Source organism: Balaenoptera ricei, chromosome 9, assembly GCF_028023285.1.
Source record: "Balaenoptera ricei isolate mBalRic1 chromosome 9, mBalRic1.hap2, whole genome shotgun sequence".
Taxonomy (NCBI): domain Eukaryota; kingdom Metazoa; phylum Chordata; class Mammalia; order Artiodactyla; family Balaenopteridae; genus Balaenoptera; species Balaenoptera ricei.
This window is the reverse complement of record NC_082647.1, coordinates 54,226,779-54,249,654: the sequence shown is the minus strand read 5'-3', so window position 1 is coordinate 54,249,654 and position 22,876 is coordinate 54,226,779. Positions and strand designations below refer to the sequence as shown.

General features: G+C 36.1%; 1 protein-coding gene across 1 annotated transcript in view; it reads right to left on the bottom strand.

Moving 5' to 3' along the window:
- ZNF804B (zinc finger protein 804B) overlaps nt 1-22,876 on the bottom strand; it is a 507,161-nt gene that overhangs the window by 9,781 nt on the left and 474,504 nt on the right. The window lies entirely within an intron of this gene.

The following is a 22,876-nucleotide window of genomic DNA, read 5'->3' as shown; positions in this document are numbered from 1 at the left end:
AGAAGACAAACAGAAAGGACACTATGAATAAGTAATATATCTTTTTCCATCCAAAAGCCTCCTTTTTAAACTTTGTCCTGGGTATGAAGGTGAATTTTTTGATAGGCAGAGAAAAAGCACCTTCTCCATCAATTCTATTCTCTGCTCCAAGATAAATTTAGTTGTCAACTGGGTTATTTATCAAAGCTTGTCACAGTCACTGCAGAAATGTGCTGCAAAGTTGGACCCCAGTCCTGACAAGGACCACCCTGGGTATGTATTTGCAATCATCTGTGTGCCTGTGAAAACATAAATGGGGAGAATGTGCAATATATAAATGTGTATAAAGGGAGAGGAAGTTATGGGATGCACTTTCCTCCATGCACTGTCCCCAGCCCTCTCACTTATAAAACATATTTACTCTCATTCCTGAAAATTGGTGTGATTAAATACACTGGGTGAAATGAGCTTGTTTCAGTAAAGAACATCTGTTATTGTGAAAAGATTTAGTTCAAAGCTCTAAATGAAATTCTTAACTCATTATTTTCTGGTGGAGATATTTATCCAATTCAAATTTCTATATTGTATCCAGGTGGAAAAAAATGGGTCAGGGGTTTAAACTCAGGATAGAGGCTTGGCCTTGCTTGATTTAAATTTAGTTACCACTTCTTTTAATTAATCTTTTCTCTAAAACAATTGGCTTACATGATTGGATGTTACTCATTACCTGTTCAGATTTCTACTTCAGAATCTGTCACTAAGCTCACCTAATGATATTGAACAAATTGAGAAACAGCCACAATCAAATGAGCATCTTGAAGTTTGGGTCTTAATCCTGATTTAAGAGTATGTTTGAATATTAGCCTTTCTTAACCCATATAAAGTGACTTTAAACTACCTGAAATCTGTGTCCATTTAATCTGCTTTTATTTCCCAAATCAAGTTTAAAAACATGTTTTCCAGGAATGGCAAAAACTACATAGCTATCAAGTGAGATAATAACGTTGTAGTAGACTATTTCCCACCCCCCACCCCCCATAGAACAAGTGCCAAGACCTTTAACAATCATTAGATTCCTTCTTGAAAGGGAACATACTCAGGGGAGATGATAGCCAAATAACTGCTTCCAGGCTAAGTATTTAAGGAAGGAGGCAGAGTATTCTTTCAAAGAGAGAATATTCTGAGCACAAAGAACAAGCGTTTCACAGAACTAGAAACAGCCACAGGGAGAAGAGTAGAGTCAACCTGAACTCGGTTTTTGACAAAAGCTTCAGAGCCTTTTAAAAACCAGGAGATTTCAAAAAATAAAATTATGGCCCATGTGTTATCAGAAAAAAAAAAAAAAGGATCAACAATTCTCTAGAGCTGATAACAGCACAAGGTCTAAACCTTAAAGGATAGCCTTGGTCAGAAGACAGAAAGGCTTATAAAAAATTCGTATTTCTACTACTCTTCTACTCACATTTCCTCAGCCCCCATGTGCAGAATAATCTAGTTCTTGGGGTTAAGGCTTATCTTATGAGCAAAGACCTTTTGGAAATCATACAACATAATTTAGGAGCCCACAGAGAATGCAGTTCAACTGCATCAAAGAAAGACCATGGTTACTTTGGTAAAGAGGAGAGGGATTTTTTTTTTTTTAACTCTCAGTTACTTCTGAACATAAAATACAATATATTTATTTAATATTTGATATTACTAGTATATAAAACCTGAACCGCCTAGGAGAGGAAGCTGATTCATTTACTCACAATATCTGGTACTTGAATCTCATTATTGGAATCTTGTTTGAAACTTCCAGGTACACCTGTTTCTTTCATTAGCCTTTCAGATTCCAATACTGTACTCCTATATCTGAGTTACAGAAATGATTGAGAATTTGGTCTCATTCATCCAACAGCAAATACTGTTAACTCCTACTATGTACTAGGGATATAGAAATGTACAAATCAACTATTTTTCCCTCAAGGGAGACAGACAAATGAACAGATACTTTTATAAGATAGTATTGAGCTTCTTAACAGGAGTGGACACAAGATGGATGCTTTGGAAGCACACAGGAAAAGTTAAGATAGATTGGGGAGTGGGATGGAGAACTGCTGTGTTGGGGAAGTCAGCAAAGTTAAAATACTTTTAAGGAACACAGAAAACTGGAAGACCTCTAGCCACAGTCTTGGCTTGGCCCATGCCGAGTGCTCAAGACTATGCAAAGGAATCCCCCCAGAGATCTGCAGAGGGAGCCCTTCAAAATTTCAGCATACTGATCGGTAGTGCATGTGTGTGAGGCATCTATTCCAGGCCAAGAAAGAACCACCTGCAATAACTAAAGGAAACAATGCCTAACATTCATATAGAACAGGAATAGTGCCTGTTCTTACCAACAAAATTAGAAAAGCTCTTGGGACACTGAGTAGAGAATTCAGGGAGCTTTGCTTCACTAGAGAATAATTAGCCATAGATTGAGCACTATTTTACATTTGCCTAACAAATGATTTTCATCATTTTATCAAGAAATAAAAGTATAGGGCTTCCCTGGTGGCGCAGTGGTTGAGAGTCTGCCTGCCAATGCAGGGGACACGGGCTCGAGCCCTGGTCTGGGAGGATCCCACATGCCGCAGAGCGGCTGGGCCCGTGTGCCACAATTGCTGAGCCTGCGCGTCTGGAGCCTGTGCTCCGCAACAATAGAGGCCGCGATAGTGAGAGGCCCGCGCACCGCGATGAGGAGTGGCCCCTGCTTGCCACAACTAGAGAAAGCCCTCGCACAGAAACGAAGACCCAACACAGCCAAAAATAAATAAATTAATTAATTAAAAAATAAAAAAAAATAATAATAAAAAAAAAAAAAAGAAATAAAAGTATAAATCTGATTCCAAGTAACATAACTGCATTTCAGAACCAAATTCAAGAATATTTATAAAAATACAAAAATCCACAAACAAGGGAAAATTAATGACATCCAACATACAATCAAAGATTTTTAGACATGCAAAGAAGTGACAAAACACAGCCAAAAATGAGGAAGTCAACCAACACAGAATTGACACAGATGATAGAATTGGCAGAACAGTGCATTAAGACAGTTATAACTGTATACCAGATATTCAAAAAGTAGAAAAGACACAGTGGACAATTGTGTGATTGGAGTCTCTGAAGAAAGGGGAGGGAATATTTGAAAATATAATGGGTGAAAATATTCCAAATTTCCTGAAAACTATAAATCCACAGATTCCCACCCTCACCCTCCAAAACCTCAAGCACAAGTAAGATGAAGACAATTACACCAAGGCTCAACATAATCACATTTTTCAAAACCAGGAAAAAAGTGAAAAATGTTAAAAGCATCCAGAGAGAAAAGACATATTTCTGTACAGAAGAATGAATACTAGGATGGCAGAAGAATTCTCATTCGAAATAAGCAATTGAGAATACAATGGAGCAACGACTTGAAATTTCTGAAAGAAAATTTAAAACTTTTCAAAATAAAATTCTATACCCAGTGAAAATATCCTTTTAAAAAAAAAGGTGAAATAGAGATGATTTCAAATATTAAAAGCTGAAAGAACTTAACAGCAGCACACCCACATGATAAGAAATAAAGAATATCACAGAAGAAAAGGAAAATATTAACAGGTAGATATATGTGTCTACAAAATAGAATGAACACCAGAAATAGTAACTATAATGATGAATAAGACATATTCTTTATTATTTGAACGTATCTGGACTGTTTTACAAAAAGACAATAGCTATGTTTTTCGGTGTTTATAAAAAATTTATAAATAAAATATTTGACAATGATAGCTTAAAGCCCAAGAGAGGAGAAATGACATATAATATTGATAGGTCTTATTCTACGCATGAAATAATATAATAACAATTGAAGGTAGACTGTGATAAGTTAAAGAAATATACTATATATACTACAGCAACCATTTAAATACCAAAACAATGTGGTTTTTTTTTTTTTTTTTTTTTTTTTACTATACATTTTAGTGCTTGTTACCCTTGGTGGATTTGTTTATTGATTTGGTAACTCTCTTCTTTCTCTCTTTTTTCTTTATTACTTTTTTAGTTTTAATAATATTTTCTTATTTTTTATTTTAATAACTTAAAATATTTTATTTTTTTCTTTCTTTCATTTTTTTTCCCCCGCTTTTCTTCTGACCTGTGTGAATGACAGGGTCTTGGTGCTCTGGCCGGGTGTGAGGCCGGGTGTGAGGTGGGACAGCCCAGTTCAGGACATTGGACCACCAGAGACCTCCCGGCTACACGTAATATCAATCAGTGAGAGTGCTCCCAGTGATCGCCGTCTCGACGCTAAGACCTAGCTCCACTCAATGACCAGCAAGCTCCAGTGCTGGACACCCTATGCCAAAAAACTAGCAAGATAGGAACACAACCCTACCCATTAGCAGAAAGGCTGCCTAAAATCAAAATAAGTTCACAGACACGCCAAAACACACCACCGGACACAGTCCTCCTCACCAGAAAGACAAGGTCCAGACTCATCTACCAGAACACAGGTGCCAGTCTGCTCCACCAGGAAGCCTACACAACCCACTGAAAAACCTTACCCACTGGGAGCAGACACCAAAAACAATGGGAACTACGAACCTGTAGCCTGCAAAAAGGAGACCCCAAACACAGTAAGTTATGCAAAATGAGAAGACAGAGAAACACAGAGCAGATGAAGGAGCAAGGTAAAAACCTACCAGACCAAATAAATGAAGAGAAAACAGTCAGTCGACCTGAAAAAGAATTCACAGTAATGATACTAAAGATGATCCAAAATCTTGGAAATAGAATGGAGAAAATACAAGAAACGTTTAACAAGAACCTAGAAGAACTAAAGAGCAAACAAACAATGATGAACAACAAAATAAATGAAATTTAAAATTCTCTGGAAGGAAACAATAGCAGAATAACTGAGGCAGAAGAACGGATAAGTGACCTGGAAGATAAAATAGTGGAAATAACTACCATGGATCAGAATAAAGAAAAAAGAATGAAAAGAATTGAGGACAGGCTCACAGATGTCTGGGACAACACTAAATGCACCAACATTCGAATTATAGGTGTCCCAGAAGAAGAAGAGGAAAAGAAAGGGACAGAGAAAATATTTGAAGAGACTACAGTTGAAAACTTCCTTAATATGGGAAAGGAAATAGTCAATCAAATCCAGGAAGCACAGAGAGTCCCATACAGGATAAATCCAAAGAGAAACAGGCCAACACACATATTAATCAAACTATCAAAAATTAAATACAAAGAAAAAATATTAAAAGCAGCAAGGGAAAAGAAACAAATAACATACAAGAGAATTCCCATAAGGTTAACAGCTGACCTTTCAGCAGAAACTCTGCAAGCCAGAAGGGAGTGGCAGGACATATTTAAAGTGATGAAAGGGAAAAAATTACAACCAAGATTACTCAACCCAGCAAGGATCTCATTCAGATTCCGTGGAGAAACAAAATCTTTATAGACAAGCAAAAGCTCAGAGAATTCAGCACCATCAAACCAACTTTACAACAAATGCTAAAGGAACTGCTATAGGCAAGAAACACAAGAGAAGGAAAAGACCTACAGTAACAAACCCAAAACAATTAAGAAAATGGTAATAGGAACATATGTATCGATAACTACCTTAAATGTAAATGGATTAAATGCTCCAAGCAAAAGACATAGACTGGCTGAATGGATACAAAAACAAGACCTGTATATATGCGGTGTACAAGAGACCCACTTCAGACCTAGGGACACATACAGACTGAAAGTGAGGGGATGGAAAAAGATATTACATGAAAATGGAAATCAAAACAAAGCTGGCGTAGCAATTCTCATATCAGACAAAATAGACTAAAGTAAAGACTATTACAAGACACAAAGAAGGACACTAGATAATGATCAAGGGATCAATCAAAGAAGAAGATATAACAATTGAAATATTTATGCACCCAACATAGGAGCACCTCAATACATAAGGCAAATGCTAACAGCCATAAAAGGGGAAATCGACAGTAACACAATCATAGTAAGGGACTTTAACACCCCAATTTCACCAATGGACAGATCATCCAAAACGAAAATAAAGAAAGAAACACAAGCTTTAAATGATACATTAAATAAAATGGACTTAATTGATATTTACAGGACATTCTATCCAAAAACAATAGAATACACATTCTTTTCAAGTCTCATGGAATATTCTCCAGGATAGATCATATCTTGAATCACAAATCAAGCCTTGGGAAATTTAAGAAAATTGAAGTCTTATCAAGAATCTTTTCTGACCACAATGCTATGAGACTACATATCAATTACAGGAAAAAAATCTGTAAAAAATACAAACACATGGACGCTAAACAATACACTACTAAATAACCAAGAGATCACTGAAGAAATCAAAGCGGAAATAAAAAAACACCTAGAAACAAATGACAATGAAAAAACGACGACCCGAAACCTATGGGATGCAGCGAAAGCAGTTCTTTGAGGGAAGTTTATAGCAATAGAATCCTACCTCAAGAAACAAGGAAAGTCTGAAATAAACAGCCTAAACTTACACCTAAAGCATTTAGAGAAAGAATAACAAAAAAAACCCCAAAGTTAGCAGAAGGAAAGAAATCATAATGATCAGATCAGAAATAAATGAAAAAGAAATAAAGGAAACAAGAGAAAAGATCAATAAAACTAAATGCTGGTTCTTTGAGAAGATAAACAAAATTGATAAACCATTAGCCAGACTCATCAAGCAAAAAAGGGAGAAGACTCAAAATAATAGAACTAGAAATGAAAAAGGAGAAGTAACAACTGACACTGCAGAAATGCAATGGATCATGAGAGATTACTACAAGCAACCGTATGCCAATAAAATCGACAACCTGGAAGAAATGAACAAATTCTTAGAAAAGCACAACCTTCCGAGACTGAACCAGGAAGAAATAGAAAATATAAACTGACAAATCACAATCACTGAAATTGAGACTGTGATTAAAAATCATCCGACAAACAAAAGCCCAGGACCAGATAGCTTCACAGGCAAATTCTATCAAACATTTAAAGAAGAGTGAACACCTATCCTCAAACTCTTCCAAAATATAGGCGAGGGAGGAACACTTCCAAACTCATTCTATGAGGCCACCATCACCCTGATACAAAAACCAGACAATGATGTCACAAGAAAACGACAGGCCAATATCAATGCTGAACATAGATGTGAAAATCCTCACCAAAATACTAGCAAACAGAATCCAACAGCACATAAAAAGGATCATACACTATATCAAGTGGGGTTTATCCCAGGAATGCAAGGATTCTTCAATATATGCAAATCAATCAATGTGCTACACCATATTAAAAAACTGAAGGAGAAAAACCATATGATCATCTCAATAGATGCAGAAAAAGCTTTCGACAAAATTCAACACCCAGTTATGATAAAAACCCTCCAGAACGTAGGCATAGAGGGAACTTACCTCAACATAATAAAGGCCATATATGACAAACCCACAGCCAACGTCATTCTCAATGGTGAAACACTGAAACCATTTCCACTAAGATCAGGAACAAGACAAGGTTGCTCAATCTCACCACTATTATTCAACATAGTTTTGGAAGTTTTAGTCACAGCAATTAGAGAAGAAAAAGAAATAAAAGGAATCCAAATAGGAAAAGAGGAAGTAAAACTGTCACTGTTTGCAGATCACATGATAGTATACTTAGAGAATCCTAATGATGCTACCATAAAACTACTAGAGCTAATCAATGAATTTGGTAAAGTAGCAGTATACAAAATTAATGCACAGAAATCTCTTGCATTTATACACACTAATGATGAAAAATCTGAAAGAGAAATTAAGGAAATACTCCAATTTACCACTGCAACAAAAAGAATAAAATACTTGGGAATAAACCTATATAAGGAGACAAAAGACCTGTGTGCAGAAAACTGTAAGACACTGAAAAAAAAACTTAGAGATGATACAAACAGATGGAGAGATATATCATGTTCTTGGGCTGGAAGAATCAACATTGTGAAAATGACTCTACTACCCAAAGCAACTTACAGATTCAATGCAATCCCTATCAAACTACCAATGGTATTTTTCACAGAACTAGAACAAAAAATTTCACAATTTTTATGAAAACACAAAAGATCCCGAATAGCCAAATCAATCTTGAGAAAGAAAAATGGAGCTGGAGGAATCAGGCTCCCTGACTTCAGACTATACTACAAAGCTACAGTAATCAAGACACTATGGTACTGGCACAAAAACAGAAATATAGATCAATGGAACAGGATAGAAAGCCCAGAGATAAACCCATACACATATGGTCACCTTATCTTTGATAAAGGAGGCAAGAATATACAATGGAGAAAAGACAGCCTCTTCAATAAGTGGTGCTGGGAATACTGGACAGCTATATGTAAAAGAATGAAATTAGAACACTTCCTAATACCATACACAAAAGTAAACTCAAAATGGATTAAAGACCTAAATGTAAGGCCAGACACTCTAAAACTCTTAGAGGAAAACATAGGCAGAATACTCTATGACATAAATCACAGCAAGATCCTTTTTGACCCAAGTTCTAGAGAAATAGAAATAAAAACAAAAATAAACAAAGGGGACTTAATGAAACTTAAAAGCTTTTGCACAGCAAAGGAAACCATAAACAAGATGAAAAGACAACCATCAGAATGGGAGAAAATATTTGCTAATGAAGCAACTGACAAAGCATTAATCTCCAAAATATACAAGCAGTTCATGTAGTCAGCCTAATATCAAAAAAACAAACAACTAATCCAAAAATGTGCGGAAGACCTAAACAGACATTTCTCCATAGAAGATATACAGATTGGCAACATACACATGAAAGGATGCTCAACATCACTAAACATTAGAGAAATGCAAATCAAAACTACAATGAGGTATCACCTCACACCGGTCATAATGGCCATCATCAAAAAATCTACAAACAATAAATGTTGGAGAGGGTGTGGAGAAAATGGAACTCTCTTGCACTTTTGGTAGGAATGTAAATTCATACAGCCACTATGGAGAACAGCATGGAGGTGCCTTAAAAAACTACAAATAGAACTACCATATGACCCAGCAATCCCACTATTGGGCATATACCGTGAGAAAACTATAATTCAAAAAGAGTCATGTACCACAATGTTCATTGCAGCTCTATTTACAATAGCCAGGACATGGAAACAATCTAAGTGTCCATCGACAGATGAATGGATAAAGAAGATGTGGCACATATATACAATGGAATATTACTCAGCCATAAAAGGAAACGAAATTGAATTATTTGTAGTGAGGTGGATGGACCTAGAGTCTGTCATACAGAGTGAAGTAAGTCAGAAAGAGAAAAACAAATACCGTATGCTAACACATATATATGGAATCTAAAAAAAAAAAAGAAATTGTTCTGAAGAACCTAGGGGAAGGACAGGAATAAAGAGGCAGATGTAGAGAATGGATTTGAGGACATGGGGAGGGGGGAGGGTAAGCTGGGACGATGTGAGAGAGCGGCATGGACATATATACACTACCAAGTGTAAAACAGATAGCTAGTGGGAAGCAGGCACATAGCACAGGGAGATCAGCTCGGTACTTTGTGTCCACCTAGAGGGGTTGGATAGGGAGAGTGGGAGGGAGATGAAAGAGGGAAGAGATATGGAGATATATGTATACGTATAGCTGATTCACTTTGTTATACAGCAGAAACTAACACACCATTGTAAAGCAATTTTACTCCAATAAAGATGTCAAAAAAAAAAAAAAAACAAAGATGGAGGGGCTCTATCACTATGAAACAGAATAAATTTTAGAGCAAAGATATATTGCTAGGAATAAGAAAGTGTGTTCCATCATACGATAAAGTAAATTAATCAGGTTAACAAATAAGCCTAAATGTTTATGCACCTAATAACATAGCTTCAAAATACACAAAGAAAAAATGGATAAAACTACAAGGAGAAAAGTTAAATCCACAATTATAATAGGAGTTTTCAATGCCCCTCCACAAAACTACAGCAAAATGTTAATTGCAAATACAATATTTCTGTAACAGGTTACTTCAAGGGGACCATGCCTGTTATAAAAGACCCTTCCAGGAGCTGATTTGTCTAATGAAAAGAGGATTGTTTGATACTGGACAGTTAAGGAGGATTTCCAAGAATCCAGAGGTTAAATTTTGCCAGCCAGATCATTTAGTTTGGATTTTCCCAAGTTTCTATTTTTCTTCCCCTTTTCTGATAAAAATTCATTTATTTAAGCAATGGCACATTATAATTATCAGTAATATTACTCAATTTAAAGATAAAAAACATTTGGACAAAAACAAAAGTTTTTTGTGGGTATATAGTAGGTTAGTTCTTAATGAGATCAGATCCAGACAAGGAAAAACTGTTACCTCACACATTTACAAAGAAATACAGAAGCTCAGTAATAAGTTGCATAGCTGTAGGAACTCAGAGTGAATGCGTTACAGCAGGTGAGAGTTTGAAACTGACTGTGAGGGGAAGTAAGGAAGACAGAAAGTAGCACCTATCAATACAGGGACTAAAACAGTGTCTGGTTTCCAGAGGTGTTTGGATGGTAGACAACACCCTGTAGGGGTTAAGACAAGGATTCTGAAATCAGACCTGCATTTGTATCTTGTCTATGTCTCTAGTGTAATAGGGAAAAACAAATTTGACTCCATATTGGATCCATTTCTTTTACTTATTTTTTTGGCCACACTGCAGCATGTGGCATCTTAGTTCCCTGACCAGGGATTGATCCCCAGCCCACAGCAGTTAAAGCCCAAGTCTTAACCACTGGACCACCAGGGAATTCCTCCCATTTCTTTTACTTTAACCTTTGTATTCTATTGTGTTTGCTACAAGTTAATCACTAAAGGGACATTGCCTATAGCTTAAAATATCAAATGACTCATGTCCAGGAATCCTGCCTCCCATGCTTCAGAGTCAAGCTAAAATACCTCTGTTTAAGCTCACAGGAAACATCCTGACCAGGCCCACCTGTGAATGGCTGCAGGAAAGAAGAAATTAATACATCCCTTCCAGAGTCTGGCAGGAGCCAGGAGATATTTGCAACAATTTATCGCCTTTTTAACTTTACCTCCTCACCTCCCCCTCTTTGTTCTGTAAAAAAACTAGCACCCAAACCAGGGCAAGATCGTTCTTTGGGACACTAGACCACTATCTTCTGGTCTGCTGGCTTTCAAATAAAGTCACTATTCCTTGTCCCAACAATTCTCGATTTATTGACCTGTCATGGGGCGAGCAGTACAAGCTTGGATTCGGTAACACTAGCTCTGATACTTTAAGAAAGTTACTCAGTCTTCCCTAACTTCATTTACATTTGTAATTCGGAAAACTATCAGGATTTACCTTGTAGAGTTCTTGGGATTATTATTTGAGTTGGGAAAGGTAAAACACCTGATATACAGCACCTGATATACAGCAAATGCTCAATGAGTATGAGCTATTATCAATTTACAGGTTAAGATTAACAGTTACATTTTATGGAACTGAACAAGGAACAGGATGAACGAGAAGCCCGTGATTTAATTGGCAATGGGGAGCCATTAAGAGCATTTGACTCATATTCTTCTTGAAAACAGAATGTTTGATTAGTTTTCATCTGGACGGTTTTACAAGATCTGTGGGTGGAGCCTTCTCTAAAGGAAATGACAGAAAAAGGAAGCATGTTGGGTATATTCCTCACCCTTGTCTTGAATAATTTATAATGTTTAATGGAAATATTTGTAATTTTTGGGAATCCAAGATCATATGTCACTACTGAAGAAAATAATAAATTTTGGATTAAAGCACGATTTGTTGTCAAACTTTTCTTTGATAAAGTTTATTTGAAGCTTGCTGTTGGGTATTAATATTATCCAAAACAGAACTCAATCAGGAAATAGGGTAAAAGACTAGACATCTAGTATTTTCTAGAGGGAAATAGGGACATCTAGTTCATGTCCTTGTATTTGTAAAAGGAATTTAGGGGAAATGGCATAGCAGATGGTCTTCATGGTCCTGAATGCAGGGTACCTGACATGGTCTTTGCCCAGATCAGAAGCAATGCGATAAAGGACTGTCGCAGAGGTCAAGGTAAAGAAGGAAAAGTAGTTCTCACGTACCTTCTGCAGCTTTCACAATGCTTCTTATTGTCTCTCAGCAACAAGCGAAATAAGGCTTATGGAAATATACTGGCTTAAATACATTTATGAAATATGTAGGACTTAATTTTTTTCTCAGGTTCATTTTAAAAGCACAAATTAAGCAATCTTTATTTCCCTACCTGCCAACAAGAATGCTTGGCACATGCATTGCAAGTGGAATTCAGCTATGAATAAAAAGGGAAATTGATCAGGGCAGTGAGTCTCCATGTGTTCTGAATAGCAATACTCCCAATATTATTGCTTCCAGGTCAGAACAAGCCTGCAAACAGCATCCCACTCCAGTAACCACTCTCGTTCACCTTCACTGAAGCAGAACACACATGTGAGATGAATTTACGCAAGTGTATCTATCTGCTTTTTCCTCTCTGAAATAGAATAACTCCTTCCATCGCTGGACTTTCATCCATAGATCCCAGGGCACTTTGCAGGCATTAATGTCTTTTCTTCACAGCAGAGCAAAACCCCAGTGCAAAAGGTCAAAATGATTACCCTCATTTTAGAGATGAAGAAACAAACATATAGAAGGTTGAATGACTTGATCCACATCAAAGAAGAGGCCAAGAAAAGAACTGTGACTTGAAAACAGGATGTCTAATCTTCATTAGAGTATGGAAAACTCAGAGGAGTTTATGTAAAAGTCTAGAAATTGACAATAGTTCCATTTTGTGAAATTAAAAGTCTATCCAGTTCTGAAGTATTGTTCATTGTTTCGAAATGTTTTGTACCAAAATGATTTCGAAGACATTTACAGATCATTAAACAATAATTGAGAACAGGAGTTGATATAATTTGAACAACAATATGATCAAGATATAAGAATTAAATTACATAAAAAGTATTATGTGTCAAAAGAATTCTCCATGTTGAAATGGGGCTTTCCTTATTTCCTGCTTTTCTGCATGCCATTATCTTTTCTGCGATCTGGTAGCTGTACAAACACAGATAGTGAAATAACCTAAAATATTTTGTTTAAGTCTCCCATTGTAGAAGCTGCAGTACAGGCTACTGACCAGGAGGAGGTGCCTAGAATAAATGCATCTGAGTATAATCTCCAGATGGGATTCCCTGCTCCAAGGACCAATCGTGCCACAAGCAAGCTAAGAATGGCTGAGAAGAAATGAACCTGGGGCTGATACTCTGTCCCCATCCTCTTCTTTACAAGTGCTAAGTTAAATACTTCACAACAGGATCTGAAGGATTCTTCCTATACATGCTGGAATATGAGTTGCTCGTCTCTAAATCTAATTGCTGGTGGTCAACCAACTGTGCTTTGACAATCAGGACCTGGAGATGCCTTATTGGGCTCATTTTTGGACTCTTGGACGGGCTGAGCCTGATGCTCAGGAAAGATATAGCCAAGCCTGAAGACACCACTGTCTAAGTGCTAGTTTGGGGATGTTTCTGGATTCTAGGACAACCTGCAAATATGGTTCATGTAAAAAAAAATTTCTTACTAATTCAAAGTAGCCTGGGATACCTCCATGGCTTAGGGGGGAGCATATACATAGGTGATTAAGGTATATGCCCCAAGCAAGTCACCAGACCATCCCCTTGCAAGGCCCAGGATTCCCTGAGAAGTCCTCAAAGGGCAAATGGATGGCTCTAGTGTTCCCATTATTTCTGAGAAGTTACCCAGATCCTTCCTTCCTCTAGCTATTATGGTCAGGATCCAAGTCAGCAGTGATGCAAAGCACAGATTTTTTTTTGGTTTTAACTGCAAGGTTTATTATTTTCTGCACCATGGCATAACCAAAGCTAAAGTTGGTAGTGCCTTTGTAAGCCATATTAAATCAGGCAAGAATATAGCCAATACTATATCAATATTGATTATCTCTAGTGATTATTGTTGTGAAATGATTAACAGCATTACAAAGGAAGCACTTTGCTTTGGTGATTAGAAATGGGAATTGCTTTTTAGACTGGTTTAGTAGTAGAAGTCAAAGGGCTTTTAATCTCCACCCTTCTCCATGTTCATAGCGTGATAAGAACACACCTGCCACATTAGAAAAATATTAATTCCCATGAAGTGTCTGCAGAGACTATATTCAGGTTTGGAGAAGTCCACCATTTCTGGAATGAGCAAATGAAAATTCATTAATTAAAGATTATGTCTTGAGTCAATATTTGATTAGACTAATACTTAGTTAACAAGGCTTCTGAAAAAATAATTTTGCATTCTATCACAGTCTAGACCATGGAGAATAAGTTCAATGTGAGAAGCAAAAGAAAGACCAGGAAAATCCAGACACTTTTGCTCATGCAACAAAGTTTCAGAATTACTTCCTTAGAGAAAAAGTGGAAAGTGCCAGAATGTTTCATACATTCTTTATAGGCGAGTATGTAAATTACTTATAATTTTTCTTAAAAAGTATTTTTCATGCCAAAAAGTGCTCAAATAACTTTTACAAATCTCTTTCTTTCAGAAATACTTCCAAATATCAAAATATAGAGTTAGAATGGGTATCAAAACAAACTGTTACGGAGATTTTTCTGCATGACGCTAATTTCTAACACTCCCAGTTACATGTGGAAAAGACTAAGGCCTTAAGTGAATCTTTCATTTATTTATTTTTAAAGATCAAGAGAATTAATCACATTCCTTGTGGGGATGTTCTAGGAAGTAAATGTTTTTGCACTAGGTCCTAGGAGTACAGAAAAGAAATCTTAAGAGAATCCCATGGGCAGCCTCTGCCCTCCTGGAAGATTGCTTCGTTGCTGTCATGATGCCATCTGTATTTGGCAGGTTATTATCTGCTCTGCAGCTTTCTTTCCCAGCTGTGTGATGCCTTTATGGTCACCTCCTCCTCGTTCAATTCGTAAAGAAATCTTGACCTAATGCACTCTGACCCAGCTCTCCAGCTGTTTCTTTAAGAGCAATTTCTTGTATTTCAGCACCTTGTACAACCTAACATTATATTGATTTTTAAAAGCTCTTTCAGTTTCCACTTCATCCTCCCACTCTTTCATACCCTAGTTTAGGGTCAGCAATGCCTGCTGAGAATATTGCAGGCAGAAGTAGTTAATCCGAACATACCTGCAAACTAAGACAGTCTTAGTGCAGAGGAAGTGTTCTTGAGATTTTCTCAATTCCTTACCTAAATGTCGTTCTGAAATAGAACTGTCTTTGAGAAGAAGCTATTAAAATAGAGACAGGAACAGACATGAGAAATCAGTGAAATTAGACTCTGGTATAAAATTGAATTTTGGATCACGTGACTCATACAATAAATAGAGATGATGTTTTAAAGCTAAAGATATCAGTTAGTAATGAGTTGAGCTATATGTATCGGGAACTTGGCTACAGTGACATAATCGAATGAGGTTTATTTTACTCTTAACCAAGAATCTATATTCAAGCATACCATGGTACTTATACCTTCTTAAGGAAGTCCACAGCCCAATCTTCTTTCAGCTCTCAGTTTCTTGCAACTTTATCCTCCTGGTTGCAATATACCTGAGAAATATCAGGTATCAAAACTGCATTCCAAGTAGGAGGAAGGAAGAGATAAAGGCAAAAGCTGACTCTACAATTTTTACCTTAGAGACAACAGTTTTGTGGAAGCTGTACCAAGTAGACTTCACTGGAATACGATTTGCTAGGGGGATGTCACATGCCATTGACATTTAAGTAAGGGGTTTGGGAAATTCAGGTTTTTAGCTAGGCATGTGGCCATGCCTCAGATAAATCTGGATTTTGTCAGTAAGGAGAGAGGGTGGAATGGACCAGTGAGTAGGTAACCAGCAGCATCTGTCCTACTGAAGTTGCTAAATATGGCCAAAAGGAATGGGTGCAGTTAGTGTTCATTCAAGCACACTGCTTCTTTCAGGTATAAAATTCCCCTCTACAAGCTCTAAGCCACTGGGCTGCAAAACAGGATAGGGAGAAATTTCCAGATCATTTTATTCCACATCCTTACAGAGGCCTTAAATTAAAATTACGAATTCTCTCAAAAAGATTTGGAATTGATTTTCTATTTAGGTATTAAGCAGTGTTAGAATTAGGAGTCAGTAAATTAAGGCCCATGGGTCAGATTTGGCCTTCAGCTCATTTTTGTCAATAAAGTATTATTGGAACACAGCCACACCCATTTCTTTACATCTCATCTCTGGTTACTTTAATGGCAGAGGTAAGTCCTTGCAACAGACCCTGTTCTCCACAAATTCAAAAATATTTACTATGTGACCCTTTCCAGAAAGTTTGCCAACCCCAGTGAGAGAAACAGTCCTGTTCTTTTTAGTTCAGGATGAGAGAGGTGTTAATTCCATATTTCCACACCACATGAGATATTTTCCCAGTGAGAAATAGCCAGGTCAAGGAAAGCAGTAGAGAAGCAGATAGTGGTGGGAGAAAGACACAATGGTATTTGGAGGAATATCCAGTCTTATTTAACTGATAGTAATAGAAACTCCAGAATGCAGGACCTCCAGTGTTTATGGGATAACTTTTAGTACAGGCATTCCTCGGAGATACTGCAGGTTCAGTTCCAGACCATGACAATAAAGTGAATATCAAAATAAAGCAAGTCACAATAATTTTTTTTGGTTTCCCAGTCCATATAAAAGTTATGTTTACACTCTACTGTACTCTATTAAGTGTGCAATAGCACTATGTCTTAAAAAATGCACAGACCTTAATTAAAAATACTTTGTTGCTAAAAAAAGGGTAAACGTTATCTGACAGTTTAGGGTTGCTACAAACCTTCCGTTTGTAAAAATATACGATATCTGTGAAGCGCAATAAAACAAGATATGCCTGTATTCTTATTAAGATGTTGACCTAGCTTTAACATTCCCAACTTTCTTACAGGAAGTCTAACTGAATCAAGCCTGACTTTGTTAACAAATCAAGCCTTGAATATTCTCACTGAATAGAATCCCCCAGAACTACTTAAATGCACAATTAATATTCAGAACGCAGCAGATTGAATCACCACTTATTTCAAGTGTTTCTCTGGCATTGTTCACAGAAAACAACATTAGGTAGATATGAGATTCATGGTATTTTCTATACTTTGCCTATCTTTGCCTGGAGGCAAAGAAAAGAAATAAGAAAAATATAGAGTTAAGTCAAGAGTGTCTGGACGTTCCAAAAACAAGGAGCATCGTTTCTGAGTAACACTAAAAAAGACTCACCGATTTTTGGGTATTTTTGTTTGTTTGTTTTATGCAGTGAAAATGATAAGTAGTCTTTTAAAATATTTTTATTCTGCTTTTATTTTTCAAAAGTACAGCCCCATTTATTAAGTGCATTGTGGGAAATTATATCTCATGCCTCATTGCTAATTGCAAGAGTGTGGGAAACCAAGGCTGTAGCTGAGTATGTACTTGAGTAAAAGTGGATTTTAGGCAAAGGCTGTGAGAGCATCTTCTCTTTTAATTTAACTCTTGATTTCTTTACCTCCTGAAATAAACTGGATTTTATTTATTTTTAGAGAAGAATATTTTTTTTTCAAAATTTTCACTTCCTAGAGAATAAAAACAAATTTTTCTTTAAGTTCACTTTAGTTATTTTCACAATAGTTAGTGCTTCTTTGACAAGCAAATAATTTGATTGGCAGTGTATTCTTTATGAAATTGAAATCATCTGAACAAAATTTTATCAACATCCATAGCTATTACTACTCAAAAATAACACTTCACATGTTCTTTCTTTTAGTGATTGCAAAAGCTTCTTAGAAAAGTATTCCAAATGAATGTATTACTGCTAAGATCAAACTTACCCTTTAGTTTGAAATGGCAAGATACTTCATAAACCTTATACTTCTGAAACACTGAGTTTGTTTCAAAATTAGCTTTCTCAGGTTTTTCAGTAAATTTTGATATGTAAGTAAAATATAAACATAAGTGTGCTTTTAGACAAATGTATACCATTTGTATAAAATTTGGCCAGGGTTTAAATGACTTAAAATTTTGAGGAATGCTATTCACTATTTTTAAAATATTATTAAAACGAAGGATTAGTTATGTCTATACTTTTTCTAAAACTGTATTATTCATTGTGTGTTTTGTATCTCCAAATATGTTTATTACATAAAACCTCTAGGATGAAATGCAGAAGCACTAAGAAAGGCTACTTATATTCATTTTGACTTTTAAAAATAAAATAATCTCATTCATAAGGAAACATAATACGACCATCAAAGAGACTCCATTTTTCTCACCTGTCAAACTAACAAAGTCATTGTGTTTTATAATACCCAGTAGTATTAGATACGTGAGGAAACAGCACATTCATTCACTCTTGGTGTGAGTATAAAGTGATGCAATCCCTTCAGAAGGGAATTTGGCAACAGCAATTATATTTCTATAGGTACTATCCCACTGGCTCAGTGATTCCTTGTCTAGAATGCATCCCTCAGATAAATTTGCACAACTGAACAAAGGCTGTTTCTTGTAATAATATTGATGGAATTAAGTTTAGGAAAAAAAAATTGTCTAATTCTTGAGTCCTTGTTCTTAACCACTACTCAAATTGCTTGTGACAGCTTCTTTCCGGGAATGATATGCAAGTTATAACGATGGTCTATAAGCTGTATTGTTTTTATTCCTTGGTATGTAAGTATCTTCTTTACCCTTAGTTCTGAAATTAGCTGAATTAAAATTAAAAAAGAGAAAGTCTTTCACATCACTTCTGCTGTTTTTGTTGCCTTAAGAAACATTTGAGTCTAACGAATTCATCAAACTCAATGCCTAAAGAATCTATAGCCTCCAAATTTTACCTTCTCAGTGTCAGAGCCACATAATATCACAGCTTTTAATACTTCTATAAAATAAAATAAAATAAAATAAAATAAAATAAAATAGAATATCAGTTGAGATGAGGATGTTTTAAGCAACTAAAAATTAAAATTCACAATTGTGAGTCAAAGTACAGTGGAAATAAAGATTGCAAGACTTGGGTGGAATAAGAGAAGATAGAAATACAGGCAAGGTGGGACTCTTGGCCTTGGCAAAATTATCATTTTTTTTTCTTTTTTTCTGTTTCCTTCCTTACGAAGTATTTGACCTGTTTTCACATTTAAATCAAAAAATACCATGAAAATACAACTATAATGGGATAAGATATTTAGTTAATGTGATTATGCAATTAACTGAAATTTGCAATTCAAGTAAAAAACATTTTCTTTGACATCTGAATTGGTTGTTGATTGGAGATAAATTACGCCTGGAAATGAAATCTGTTTAGATATCTCAGCTATCAACAGCTATTTAATGGTGCTCTTTATTTAGCCCTTATTTCATTTAGACTATTTTTAATCAAATTTCCTAAACCTTATTAACTATGGTAATTCAAAACTTGGACAAAAAAATTATTAAATCTATTAGCAGTGATAAGTTCAGAAGGCCACACATTTCATTTTTCCTAAACAAAGTCATCTAACTGTTAGTTGATTTACAAATTATTAGAATAAATATGATCATAAAAAGCACACATCAGTATTCAGGTATAAATAGGTATGAAACCATGAGTGAATCAATTTCTTATTAAGTTCAAATAGAAGTGGGCTGAAAAAAATCTCATCTTAAAAATTAATACCAGAAATAGGAAAATATGAATATATAAAATAATCTGCTGAAGTTTGAAGCCTTATTAGCAAAGCCCTTATTTTCTTTGGGAATATATAATATTTATGTTTATCATACTTATTACAATGAAATATTGAAAATAACCCAGAAGTCCAACTATAGAAAATTGGTTAAATAAATTATGAAGCCCATGTCTTTTTGCCAAATGTCCCTCTGTAACTCAACAGTCAACAGGGTCTTGGACTTAGGCTGGAAGTCTGTGCTTTAGAAAAAAAATCTATCAGCTGCCAGGTCTTCAGGACTGACACTCCAACTCATCCCTATAGCTGAGTGTTGGAAGGTTCTACTGAAATACAATCACTGTAATCTGTTAAGAAACAACTCTGTCTGAAGGAAAACACTTTAAAGAGACTGAACATCAGTTCCTCTTTAGATACTTTAGCTAGCAAACGTTCTCTTATGGACACACAGACGCACACACATATGCACATACACACCCTTTGTGTTTTCATTTTTACCATAAATATGCTTGTAATATAAAAGATTGCACTGGACAAGCTGAACAGGCAAGGAAGATGTTATTCAAGAGGACTGCAATAAAGGAGAGGGGCTGTTGCAACAGGGAAGAGACCCTGAATGTAACTCTACTGAAACAAAAAGCAGGAGGCCTTTCAAAGGCTGGGATGTGCTAATGGAAAAGTATGAGAGGATGCTTCGGGGAGGTCCGTCAGTGTGAGTTGGTCATCTGTGTTTATCAGTTGCCCCTTATTGAAATTAGGCTTTCTTCCTCCCACAGAGACTGGGGCTCTCTCTCCTCCCATGATTACATTTCAAAGGTCTGACACCCAGGTCTTAAGAAAGACATTTCTGGATTATAGAACCTTTACATCTCAAACTGACAGAGAAAAAAATGTACAATTGCAAGTTTTCCAAAGGAAATGCTCTGAGAAAAGGGAGGTCAGGGGCCTATAGTGAGGAAGAAACCTGTCTAAAGTTAATAAAACTGAGGGGCGCATTAAGGCCATTTTGATCAGTAGAGAGCTTGGAAAATGCATTTGCACCACGTAGAAAGAATTAAAAATCTTCATTAACCTGATTTATTGGCAAAGATCCCTGTTAACATTTTGGTGTTTGCCCTTTCAAGGTTCATGCGTCATTTCTTTATAAATATAAATTTTGTCCTTCATGAATTTTTATAGTCTTTTCCAACCAATTCATAACAGAGCCATGAAACAATTAAAATCAGATGAAAATCTGTCTATAATGACTACAACAAAACAAGAACAGCACCCACTCACATGAATTATGAGATTTTCACATGTCAGGCATTACTCTAAGCCCTTTACTTAAATAACCTGATTTAATTTCCCCCCAAACCCTGTAACTGCTATTTGTACCCACATCTCACTTTTTTTTAATATGAGAAAATCGAGGCTAAGAGATGCTGAGTAACTTGCTTAGAATTCTACAACTAAAAATCGGTTTTATAAAATGTATTTGAAGTCCATACTGCTTGACCCCTAAGCCCTGGCTGGTAACCTCTACACTCTATTTTCTCTGATAGATTCTTTATGTACTTTGCAACCCATCATTACTCGCCCTTAGAATCATGACATTACCATCCTCACGGGACCAAGACTTTTAAATTACATTTCACAAGTTATATTTTCTATTCCATTTAAACTGTAGTTTTAAAAACATGCACCTATGAAAGCTTTGAAATGTTCACTTGGGATTCAGCATCTGAAACTTAGAATGTCTCTGGGCCAACAACATGAAAACATCTGCCTTCTCCTTGGTTAACAAGTGAAACTTCTGGGATACAATTCAACTTCAGAAAAATTATTATTTACTGGAGTAAGGGTCCAACTCAGGAAATAGCTTTGCTTTTTCCAAATGCATGTGAATAACTAATAAGAAAAGCCATTTATGCTCCTTAATATACTTCAGTCCAATTTAGTAATTCCCAATACAGGTTTGCCACAATCCAGGGTCTTAAAGAAAATCTCAAGGATTTTTATAAAACGCTGCCAAAGTCCTCAAAGAAAATCAATTTAAATTTACTTTTAAATAAGTCTGATTCAGTACTCTGAGCAGTATGGTATTAAATTCAAGATTATCTAGAAATGGTAAAAACAATTGAGAGTTATCCAGGTTGTTAATGCTGACCTGTGTGAGGCACTGATCTAGGAGTTATGTATGAGAGAAAAAGATGCTCACACAGCTACAGGCATACAAAGGGAAAGGAGATAAGGACGTGGTCTCCAACAAGGATGATTTTCTTGTTAGTAACAGAAATCTACTAAAACTAGAGATGATTTCATGGAAGGGCACCAGGTATCTCAATTCAGAGACCTGGCAGGAAGTGTGGTTAGGCTACAAAAGGGACTGACGCCAGGAACAAGAAAGCTTTGAACTGAGATGATTTTATCTGTCAACAGAGGATTGAGTGATCTCCATCTCTTCTTCTCTGGACACTCAAATGCCATTCTTCTATCTCTTCCCAGCATGCCTTTCTCTATTTTGGAATGTATTAGACCTGAACGTGGCCACTCCAGGCTCCGGCTTTACTGTGCCGAAAGAGACAGATTCTCTAACTCTGATTTCTGTGTCAAGAAGGGAAAGAATATACCTTGCAAAACAAGGGCCAGGGGTCCATCCAGTCCCAATTACCTTTGACAGAGGGTGTGAGAGCTGTGGCTTAACTCTCATTTAGCAGGAGTTGCAGGTAAAAGTTTGAAAAAAGGAAATAAGCCCTGTAAGAATTGGGTGCAGGGCAAAGGAGAAAATGTTCAGCACAGGAAATTGAGTGGTACATACATAATCTTAATGTACAGCAGAATGTGATAAGAAGTATGCAAGAGAGGAGGACAAATTATTATGATAGTGAAAATGTAAGAGGTTATTTTTGGTCATGTATATGTGACCATGTGTGTGTGTGTGCATGCATGTGTGTGTATAAAGAACTGTAATATATAACACCACATTTAAGTTGATAGTTCTAACCAGGGTCATGAGCTTTTTTTGTATACAGTTATAGCATTTAAAGTGAGTCTTCATAAAGATATTGATACCAATCATTAATTTAATGCTTAATTTATGTCAAACTGTTATAAAATCTATTCATGTATTATGCCATTTAATTTTTAGAGCAACACTATAA